A 10,865-nucleotide genomic window follows, 5' to 3' on the forward strand; every position below is an offset into this window, starting at 1 on the left:
TCGGCCCACTTCCCCAGTGGGTCAAGATCCTGCTGCAATTTCTGATAACTTTCCTTACTGTCCACAATACCACCTATTTTAGTGTCATCCACAAGAAATAAAACCAAAATTTGCTGGAAATATGATGGTGGTGAGAGGCATATGTTTAGCCAAGAAGTCATAGAGTGTGGTTGAATTTAAGTCTGCTGCTCCTGCTGAACACAGAACATCAAGGATTCCCAGCTCTGAGTTGTCTGATCTTTTGGAGATCTAACCCATTCAACACGGTGGTAATGCTACACAACACCAAAGAGGGAATTGTTAATGTGAAGATGTGATTTTGGCTCCAGAAGAGCTGTGTGCTGGTCACTTCTTCCAATTGTGTTATGGGCAGATGCATTTATGACAAGTAGATCATCACGGTCAGGTTAACTATGTTTTTTGTTCTTGCTGGTTTATTCAACATCTGTCACAGACCCAATTATACAGTTAGATCCTTTATGACTTGGACAGCTCATTTGGTAATGGTGTTACCAAGGCATCTCTTTGGTGATGGACATTGAAGTCCCACTCCCAGAATGCCTTTTACATCTTCTGTTGCTTGACTACTCCAGAGGACAGTCCTCCCAATTTTGGAATAAGTCCCAAGATATTAGGAAGTAAGACTGTGGTAAATGGAAAGAGCTGTGTCTCATTGTCATTCCCAATGCCCAGATCAATGCCAGTAGTCTATTTGATTGAAATATTTTTGGGACTTATCAGCAGTTTTTCACAACTGAAAAGCTTGCTAGACATTAGCCAGGGCAATGACCTGGGCTCATGGGCTGCTATTTCATTGACATTACCACTACACCACTGCCTCCTCTTAAAGGTATTGATAACTGGTTATTTTTTAAACTGGAGAGAGGGAGACATTGATGTTCCTCAATGTTCAGTACTGAGAATACTGTATTTTTCATCTGTATAAACAACCTGGATATTGGAATGGGAATGTGCCAGAAGTGGTTCTTATTTCATATTTGACACAGAAATTGAACTGGGCCATTCAAATAAGATTGTTGTCACAAGAACACATCAATATCATGGAACCCTGCTGTGAGAAACGCATTTCCAGACTTTAAAAAACCTGACTACTGTTTACAATACACAGGGCAGGATTGTGATGGAACACTTTGGTTGAGTGCAGCTTCCACAATACTCAAGAAGCTCAATGCCATTCAGGGTAAAGCTGGATTCTCTACCTTGACATCATATCCACAAATATTCATTCTCTCCGACACCAACACTCAGTAGCAGCAGTATGTACCATTTCCGAGATACTTTGCAGAAATTCACAAAAAATCCTGAGACCTTTAAAACCCATGACCACGTCCATCCAGAAGGACAAGAGAAGCAGATGCATGGGAAGATCATCACCTGCAAGATCCCTGCTAATACGCCCACCAGCAAATGAGATATACATCGTTATTCCTTCTGGGTTTTGCTGAGTACTGAAACCCAGTGTAAGCTGAAGAGTTAGCATCGCATTTTTGGTTTACAGCCTTCCAAATTGAACATCTAATGCAGCAATTTTAAACTGCACTCTCTCTCCATATGTATTGTTTTTTGGAAAGAGCATTCTTTTTTATCAATACTCCTATGATTCTCATTTTCTCCTCTTTTCGAAGCTTGCTTTTGATATTATTTGGTAATAATATAAAAGCTAACTACTACAGATGCTGGTGATTGGAAATACGAACAGAAAGTGTTGGAGAAACTGTTGGTCTGGTTGGATCAGTGAATAGAGACAAAGATTTGACATTTAATATTTAAGTCTGCATGAGAACTCCGGGTTCTATCTCTCTGTCTCTGCCCATTGACCCTATCAAACATGTTAAGTCTCTCCAACACTTCCTCTTTGTCATTATTCTATTATTCTATTGCAATCTCATAACTCCTCTGTGGAAAGATCTCCCCAGTCAGGAGGCAAAGTGGGATGAGGTCCTCTCACTGATACACATGGGATCCAAGTGACAGAGTCCAAAATGACAAGCTGTTCCCTTCTAGAGCTGGTCACTGGGCACCAGAGGAGAATGCCAGTGTGGATACAATGGAAAATTACACTGGGGAGCTCACTGGAAATTGTCAAATAAAGTGTGTCTTCAAAAGCACAAAAACAGAGGGAAAACCCAGAAGGAAAGGGCCTGCTTCATTTGTGACCCATACATAAAATAGTGAGGGATAATAATCGTGTCTGGTTTCTGAGGAGATATGAAAGTGAATGGGAGCAGATAGGGATTCCTGGATTCCTTGCACTTCACCTCCTCAGTCAGGATCTCAAATGAAGGTCAAAGTGTGTTGCCTTAGTGTTGGAGGGCATGACATGAGGGAGAAGGGATGTGTGTGGTTGTTGAGGACTGGGGCAGGTCTAGGCATCATTCAGGATGAGATGGAATGGCGGCTATGAAAGGGAGAGTGGTTGGATTGGAGAGGTGTACCCACTGGGCATTGCATGGTACCGTCCTGGAAAGGAGGAAACATGCACCCCCAGGTTTGTCACTGGAAAAAGGGGGTAATGTCCCATTGGAACATTGAAGGTCACGTGGAAACTGCCTCCTCCCTTTGCTCAAAAGATAAAGAGGAGCCAGAGGCTATTCTCCCCATTCACCGGGACCAGAGAACAGGCTACTTGTCATTCCAAACCTAATCCTCTCTTCCCATGGGCACCATGAAGTAGTGTTGTGAATGAGGGAATGAACGCTGGGGAACATGAGCAATTGGAGAAAAATCTGATTCTGACCATGCATTTGCAAGCTGTTCTGGGGGAATGGGGGAATTGGACAGGCTGAGCCCAGCACATGAAGGAAATATGAAGGGAGGATCAAAATGTGTCTGTGATAGCTGCTGGAAATGAGATTTGCATAGAGTCTGGTTCTTGGCCTGTAAACAGTTCCAAAGCATTGTGGGACGGAGATGAGCCAAGTGGGCTCCTCCAAAGTATCTATGAGCCATGTCCACTTTGTAACTTCCAACTGAGATCTGCCAAATCCGAGCCCAGAACTGGGATACCTGGTGAAGCATTGAATGACATCCAGAGGACTGAAGCCTGGCCTGGCTTGGCTTGGTTCTGGGCTGTCCGATTCCTGGAAGAAGGGATGAGTCTCATCCTCTTTTTGAGCTGAAAGCACATTTCTTGAAAACCAGGCCCACATGTCCTATTCTGAATCCCTGGGGTAGGGTACACAGGGTCTGGGATGACTTTGGGAGCCCCAAGTTTGTCCAGCTCAGCTCACACAGGGAGATCCATTTGTCTGTCTGCACTATGTCTCTGGAAATTCAGCTCCAAGCTATGGCTCACTTGGGATCAAAAAGAAGCTGATTGCTTTTGGGTGACCCAGGGAGTGGAGCTTGCTCCTCATGTGGCAACAGGTCATCATGGCCTTATGATTATTGGTGATCGGGGCGGGGAGCCATGAAGACCGAAATTCTTCAAAGCGATACAAAGCCGTGGGCATGGCATGAGAGATAAAGACAGGATGGCAACAAAATACCACACCCTCATCCTCCGTGTAGCACTGAGGGAGAATTTGCCTGGAGATGACACTTATCCAGACAGTTGGAGACTGAGATTTATTCCCTCATAAAGAAAGAATTCAGAGCTCACAAATGAAGTCAGGTTAATGTGTGCTTTGGAGAGGAACCTGAAGGTCGTGGAGTTCCTACCCATCCGTCTGCTGCTCTTGTCCTTCAGGATGGGCTTGTGGGTTTGGAAGATGCTGCCTAAGGGACCTTGATGAATTCCTTTGGTGCATTCTGTTGATGGTAAGTACTGCTACCAGTGAGCATCAGTGGTGGAGAGAGTGAATGTTTCAAACAGTGAAAGGAGTGTCCTGGGAATCATGGGGCTTGCTTTGCCCTGGATGGAGTTAAGAGTGTGTCATAACCACAATGTTTCTGACAAGAGGACAGTATTCCATCATACTTCAGACTAGTACCTTGTAGACAATGGAGGATTTTTTGGGAGCCAGGAGGTAGTTATTTTGAACCAAATGAAGAGGAAGTGGGAATAATATGATATGGTAGTAAGGAATAACTGAAGAAAACAACAAATATAGAACAGTGGAATGTCTATATTACAGAATGGAGCCATTGAGTTGCTTCAGCTCCACCTGCAAGAACTACTCAGCATCTTTCATTCCCTGCTCTTTCCTTACAACTCTTATATTTTTCCCTCAGTTTGTTATTCAATTCCAGACCAGAAGCCATGGTTGCTTTTGCCTGGAGGAATTTCCAATAGGGAAATTAGCAGGATTGTCACCAATAAATGCAGTCCCAGAACTATAAAAACACACATGGAATCCTGCCAGGAAAAAGACTCTCACTCACCTCATCTCATTTGAAGATCTTCCCTCTGCAGTCCCAAACCCGAGAGTCTACCCCATACCCTTAAATAGCTGCTTCTCCTCCCTTCCCAAGATTCACAGACAAAACTGTCCTGTTACACTCATCATTTCAGTCGCCCTCACTCCACTCATCTGAGTTATTTCTCGATCATCTTTCCTTATTCACTATTCTGACACACATTTTAAACCCTTCCGATGCCCTTTGTTAGTTTAACATTTTCCAGTTTCTTGACCTTAACTGTCCCCTTGTCCCAATGGAAGTCCAATCCTCCTGCACTTGCATCCCCACCAGGACATAGTCTTGCATAGTAATGTGTTGTTGCTTGTATTTAGGAAAATGCAGTAAAATATGTATACGTTGCCATAATCCAGCGCCATTTTAATTGCATAAATCATAAAAAGAAATACTTCACAAATAAAGACTGAAAGAGCTGAAGATGCTGTAAATCAGAAACAAATACAGAAGTTGCCAGAAAAGCTCATAGGTCTGGTAGCATCCTTTCAGAGAAATCCGAGTTAACATTTCTGTTCCAGTGATCCTTCCTCAGAATCAGGGAATACAGCTGTTGGTGATGATCCTGCTACTTTCCTTTTTGGAAACTCCTTCAGGTAGAAACAAAAGTGTTTTTGGTCTGGAATTGAATAAGAATTTCGGGCAAAAATATCAGAGCCAAAGGGCAATAACAGTGAAAGGAAAAGGTGAGTTGAATTCTTCGAATCCTATAGAATCCATACAGTGGAGAAACAGACCATTCTGCCCAACAAGTCACACTGTCCCATTTTGCTATAATGTCCCTGTAACCCTATGTTTCCCATAGCTAACACATCTAGCGAATGGATCTCTGAACACTATGGGTAATCTAGCATAGCCAATCAACCTACCGTACACATTTTTGAATGTGGGAGGAAACTGGAGCACCTGGCAAAAAAAGACACACTGATACCGGGAGAATATATAAACTGCAAACAGACAGTTGCTTGAAAATGGAACTGAATCCAAGTCCCTGGATCTGAGGGTCACCCGACCTGAGACATTATCTCTGATTTCTCTTCACATATGCTGCCAGACCTGCTGAGATTTTCCAGCAACTTCAGTTTTTGTTCATTCACACAAAGTTAAGACAGATTTCATTTTTTGTTCCATACATGCCATCTTGATTTCTTATGTTGCTATGGGACACCATGTCACTCTGAAGCCACCATAACTGTCCCTGAGGCTGCAACACCAAGGAGGAAGCATGCTGCAGCAGCCCCAGCCACTGCTGGCCAGACACAGCATTCTGTCTCTATACAAAGCTGCCACATTGTTGTTGATACTCCAGCCACTGCCATCACCAGGAGATTATCCCAACTCTCAAGGATCAGGGCCCATATCAACTTGCAAGAACCAATTGACTGTCCAAATTAACTCCTGAGGACTGAAGGGGTCATTCACTCATGACAGAAGGCTCATGATTGTGAAAGCTCTTGTGAAACAGTTTCTTTTTGCGGCACAGAAGATGAGTTGATTGTTCTTGACAATGAAGGATGATTTGTGAGCCAGGTGTAGAAAGAAACCTGTGCTATGTTACAAAGCAGCAAATCCACACCCCAACTGTCTGTATTGTCATGCTTAATGGAAGAACGAAGGGAATGTAAGCTTGGGATCCAAAATTTATCTGAGATTCTGATGGAAATGAAGAAAATGTACTGAAATAACAACTCTTCAATTTCAACGCCAAGACATTCTGAAAAAGTATCTCCAGGAACCCTCCAGTACTCCCTAATATTGATATCTGAAAGAACTGCTGTCGCTGATTCCTTTCCTGTGCAATGGTCATTAAAAATTTTCCCATTTCAGTTCATGAAGATAGTTAACATCCAGCTAATTCTAACATGAATGGAGAGTTATTTTCTTTACAGATGTTCCTTGTTGTCCACTTAGATTTTGTTACGACCATTTGTGATAATGGTAACAGCATAGATGAATCTTCTCTTCCTTGTCCAGGACAGGGTAATATTTCTCTGGCAGAGCGATGCATCAAAACTTTACATTTCCTTTTTCTTTTTGCAATGTCATTGATTTTTCTCAGCAGTGGTGATGCTTCCTAACTGTAGCAATGAGAATGAAGTAATAAATAAATAACAGGGATTCTCCAAACTCATAATTGTACATACCATGTGTTGTGTGTTTTGTGGGTGGTCCAGGATGTTTGCTGTATCCTCGGTAACAAGTTGTTCAGGAAGAGTCATCGGTTGAAGCAGCTTGAGCTCCAGGTTTTGATGTTTGAGCTGGCAGCACTGTTTTGCATCTGTAAGGGTGAGGGTGATGTAGCTAGGACACTAGTTGATATGGTGACTCTGCAGCTTAACAATATGCACCGAGAGAGGAAATGGGTAGTCATTAGGCAGTCCAAAAGTTAGTTCAAGAGTCCCCTGAAAGCATCTTCCTCTCAGGTCGATAGAAGATTCTGAATACTAATGATTCTGATGAGTTACCTGGGAATGCAGTCGGAGCCAAGAGCCTGGCACTGCAGTTGGCATGTCTGTACAGATTGGAGGAGCCACAGTGATAACTAATTTGATAAGTAGGGGAGCAGATCTTTCTGCAGCTGCAAAACTGATTCCTCAAGATGGTTGTATCATAAGTAAATCACAGATGTGTGTAGGGTGCAGAAAGACTGGTTCCGGTCTGATGCCATCATCAGTGGACATGAAGTTGGTGTGGTCATTGCCCTTGGAGTTAGTGAATGGAGCACATCTACTGCTATTCCCCATATTCCTGGGTTTATCCTTGATATCAGTCTAGTAAAGCTACCCCTACACTCCTAACAAGGCCTTGACTTCAACACTCCATATTTAACATCACTGCCTTGTTCTTACACTCTCGGCTTCTATTTAAAAAGCTATAGAACATTCTCTACACATTTTGCCACAGGTTTGTGTTCTGTCTCAGTCTCCATTATTCCTGCACCCCTTTGGAAATTACATCATTTAGTTTTGATGCCATCTCTCATTCTTCGTCCAAAAACTGATTATTGAACCCATCTGAATGTTAATTTCCATGTTCCTCAGTCAGTGCATTTCACCAGATTGTCTGTGTCCTCCTGAATTCTCTCATTATCCTCCTCACTAGCTCCTACATTTCTGTCATCAGCAAACATTGAAATGATGCTTTTATCCTGAAATCTAGCTGAGTGTTAAATCTTTAAATCAGTGTTCGATCCAGCCTCGAGCTCTGGGGATCAGCATGAGAAACTTCCCGTCCATCTGGAAAACAATAGTCACCACAGCACAATGTTTTCTGTGCTTTGGACAACTTCCAAACAAAGCATTGCTTAATTTTGAAATATGAACAGAAGTATACTGAAGCTGTTTAAAGCTGCAACCTGAGTGGTACTTTCCACAAACAGAATACTGTGTCCATTCAAAATTATGTTCTGTGTCCTTTAGAATTGAGCAATGCGATGTGTGAATTTCAGAGCCAGTTGGGATTGTTCAACATGTGTTATTCAATTACAGAATTAAATATAGCTGTGCACATTTTATTTTGGGCCTGCAAACACAGCCTGAATGGGTATGGTGTGTACTCTACCTATTACAAACACCAAAGGGTCATGCTGCTTAAATGGATTCAACCGCTTACTGGGAAATATGGCTTTATGTATCCGACATTACACTGGCTCTGAAACTTCAATCAACTGCTATTTGTTCCATCCACCATCAAACACCCCACCTAGTCGTGATGTTCAAACTTTGAAATTCTTGCATTTGTTCTGATGAGTGCAAGACAAAAAGTTTCTCAACTTCTTCCTCTCTTAAGCAATAGATTAAGTTTGTTCAAATCCACTTAGTGGAAAAAACTTTTGAAAGTCCACATGTACAACACTAAATGCATGACCCTGATCTACCTTGCCTGTTTGTTCATCAAAGAACTTAACTTAATTTGTCAAACACAACTTGCCTTTACAGATCAATTCTGACTTTCAAGTGTTCTATTAGCTTTTCTAACTGCTGAAACACTTTCCCTGGATAATTGACTGTAAAGATTGCACCCAAATTGTATTGTGATAATGGGAACTGCAGATGCTGGAGAATCCAAGACAATAAAATGTGAGGCTGGATGAACACAGCAGGCCCAGCAGCATCTCAGGAGCACAAAAGCTGACGTTTCGGGCCTAGACCCTTCATCAGAAGGACAAATTGTATTGACTGGTCTGCAGTTCGACTGTTTATTTTCCTGCCACTTTCCAAATCAAGATCCTCCAGTGTCATCTCCCTGTTAATATGGAGAGTCACCAGAAATAAGACAACTAACACAGCCATGTACAACCTGCCCTGTTGACCTCCTCCCACACAGTAGCTGAGTATTTTCATTGAAAATTTTTGAAAGCTTTAGCAAGTCATGCAGCAGAGAGAAGGTGAAGCATGAACTCTATTTCTCTGTCTATAAATGCTGTCTGATTTGCTGAATGGTTTCAATATTGTACATCAGGTTTCCAGTATCCACAGAATTTTGGAAGAGCAAATGGAAAACAGTGACAGTTGTGAACAGAATCTGCACGAATTTACGAAAGAAATCATGCTTGAAATTCTGCTGGGGTTTTTCAAGGGCATGTTGCATAGAATTGATGATGTGGAGCCAGTGGGGTTAGTTTATTTAAACTTTCAGAATGTTCTTGATGAAATTTCACAGAAGAGATTGACATGTAAAATTAAAGTGCATTGGGATTGGTGGTAGTGTACTGACAAGGATAGTGAACTGGTTGGCAGGCAGGAAATAATGGTTAGTCTTTTTCTAAGTGGCAGGCAGTGACTAGTTGGGTAACACAGGGATCAGCACTCGGATCCCAGATACTTACAGTACATATCAAGGATTCATATGAGGGAACTAACTGTAATATCTTCACGTTTGCAAATGACACAAAGCTGCATGAGAGCGTGAACTGTGAGAAGAATTCTTCAGTTTGATTTCGACAAGTTGACAATGTCGGAAAATGCATAATGTGAACAAATGTGAAATTATCCACTTTGGTCACAAAAACGGGAAGGCAGATTATTATCTGAATGGCAACAGATTGGGACAACAGGAGTACAATGAGACCCGGCTGTCCTTGCGCACCAGGCATGGACCATCAGGAGCAGTGATATATAGAGCAATCTTGGGGTGAAAGTCCAATTCCCTGAAATAACACAAGTGGATAAGGTGGTAAAGAAGGCGGATGAATGCTTGCCTTCATTGGTTGGAGCATTGAGTTGAAGCATTGGTTATTCACACTGCTGTTGTATAAAACTTCAGTTAGGCCACGTTTAGATTATTTTGTGCAGTATTAGTCACTGTGCTATAGATAGGATGTGAAGGCTTTGGAAAGCGTGCAAAAGAAGTTTACCAAGATGTTGCTTGGATTGGAGTATATCAGCTGGAAGGAGTAGCTGGACAAACTTGGATTGATAAGGCTGGAGAATCGGAGGCTGAGATGCAATCTGATAGACGTATATCAAGTTACAAGAGGCATGGATAGGGTGGACAGTTGGAGTCTTTTTTAAGGGGTTGAAGTAGCAAATACAGGGAGGCATCGGTTTAAGGTGAGAGGGGTAAAGTTTAAAGAAACTGTGTGAAACAAGTTTTCATGCGAGGGTGGCAGTTGCCTGGAATGCACTGCTGGGCGAGGTGGTAGAAGCAAGATACCACACCAATATTTCAGAGACATTTAGACAAACACATAAACAGGCAGGGAATGTCAATGTCCTGTTGTGTGCAGCTATGGGCTGGGACTGTGTCCTGGGATCTTGGTGCCCAAGATGGAGGCCCGGAGGAGTGAGTGGTGAGCTGGAGTTACCAGGTATCTATTCAGACTTTCATGTCAGGAATTTTCAGTGTCCTGTTTAGTGGAAGAATATTAATGAGACTGGATTCACATTTAATGAAATCGATAACAGGTAATAATTCACACTAAAAGGAATCTCACCACTCACAAGCCAGAATGTCAAGTCTAAGTCTGGAACTCATTTGGAAAACATGACTTGTTGCTCTTGACAATGGAGAAAGGCCTTGCTGGATTTCTCACACGATTCCTCTAGATTTCCTGTCATATTCCACATCATTCAGGCCCTGATCAGATTTATGCTGTGATGTTTACAAATTGAGCACAGCCCTGCACAGGTGAATACCCTATATCTTTGTTGCACAAACCTTTAATGTTTCACTCTATAGTGAAAGGAATCTATTATCTTATTAACACTGTGCTAATTTCCTTCAATTACACTCACTCCTGCTGTGATCAGAAGCCTGTGAGAACACAGTTTAAATTAATCCTATTCAGATTTGCCAACCCATCTTTGTCCTCCTCAAGAATAACACGAAAACATGTCTATGTTTTACAGGCACATTCCCTGATCAAAAATGAATGAACGAGTCTTGTTTTTGTGTGATGTATTTATCTCACTACTTTTCCCTGCCCTTTTCTGGAATGTGGTTTAATGTATTGCTGCTGGAATCAGGAAATGAAACTGGAAGTGTTTTAC

General features: G+C 42.1%; 1 protein-coding gene across 1 annotated transcript in view; it reads right to left on the reverse strand.

Annotated features, from left to right (window-relative positions):
• LOC125450601 (uncharacterized) overlaps positions 1-10,865 on the reverse strand; it is a 506,390-nt gene that overhangs the window by 310,780 nt on the left and 184,745 nt on the right. The window lies entirely within an intron of this gene.

The sequence above is a fragment of the Stegostoma tigrinum genome, chromosome 34, assembly GCF_030684315.1.
Source record: "Stegostoma tigrinum isolate sSteTig4 chromosome 34, sSteTig4.hap1, whole genome shotgun sequence".
NCBI classification, from domain to species: Eukaryota; Metazoa; Chordata; class Chondrichthyes; order Orectolobiformes; family Stegostomatidae; genus Stegostoma; species Stegostoma tigrinum.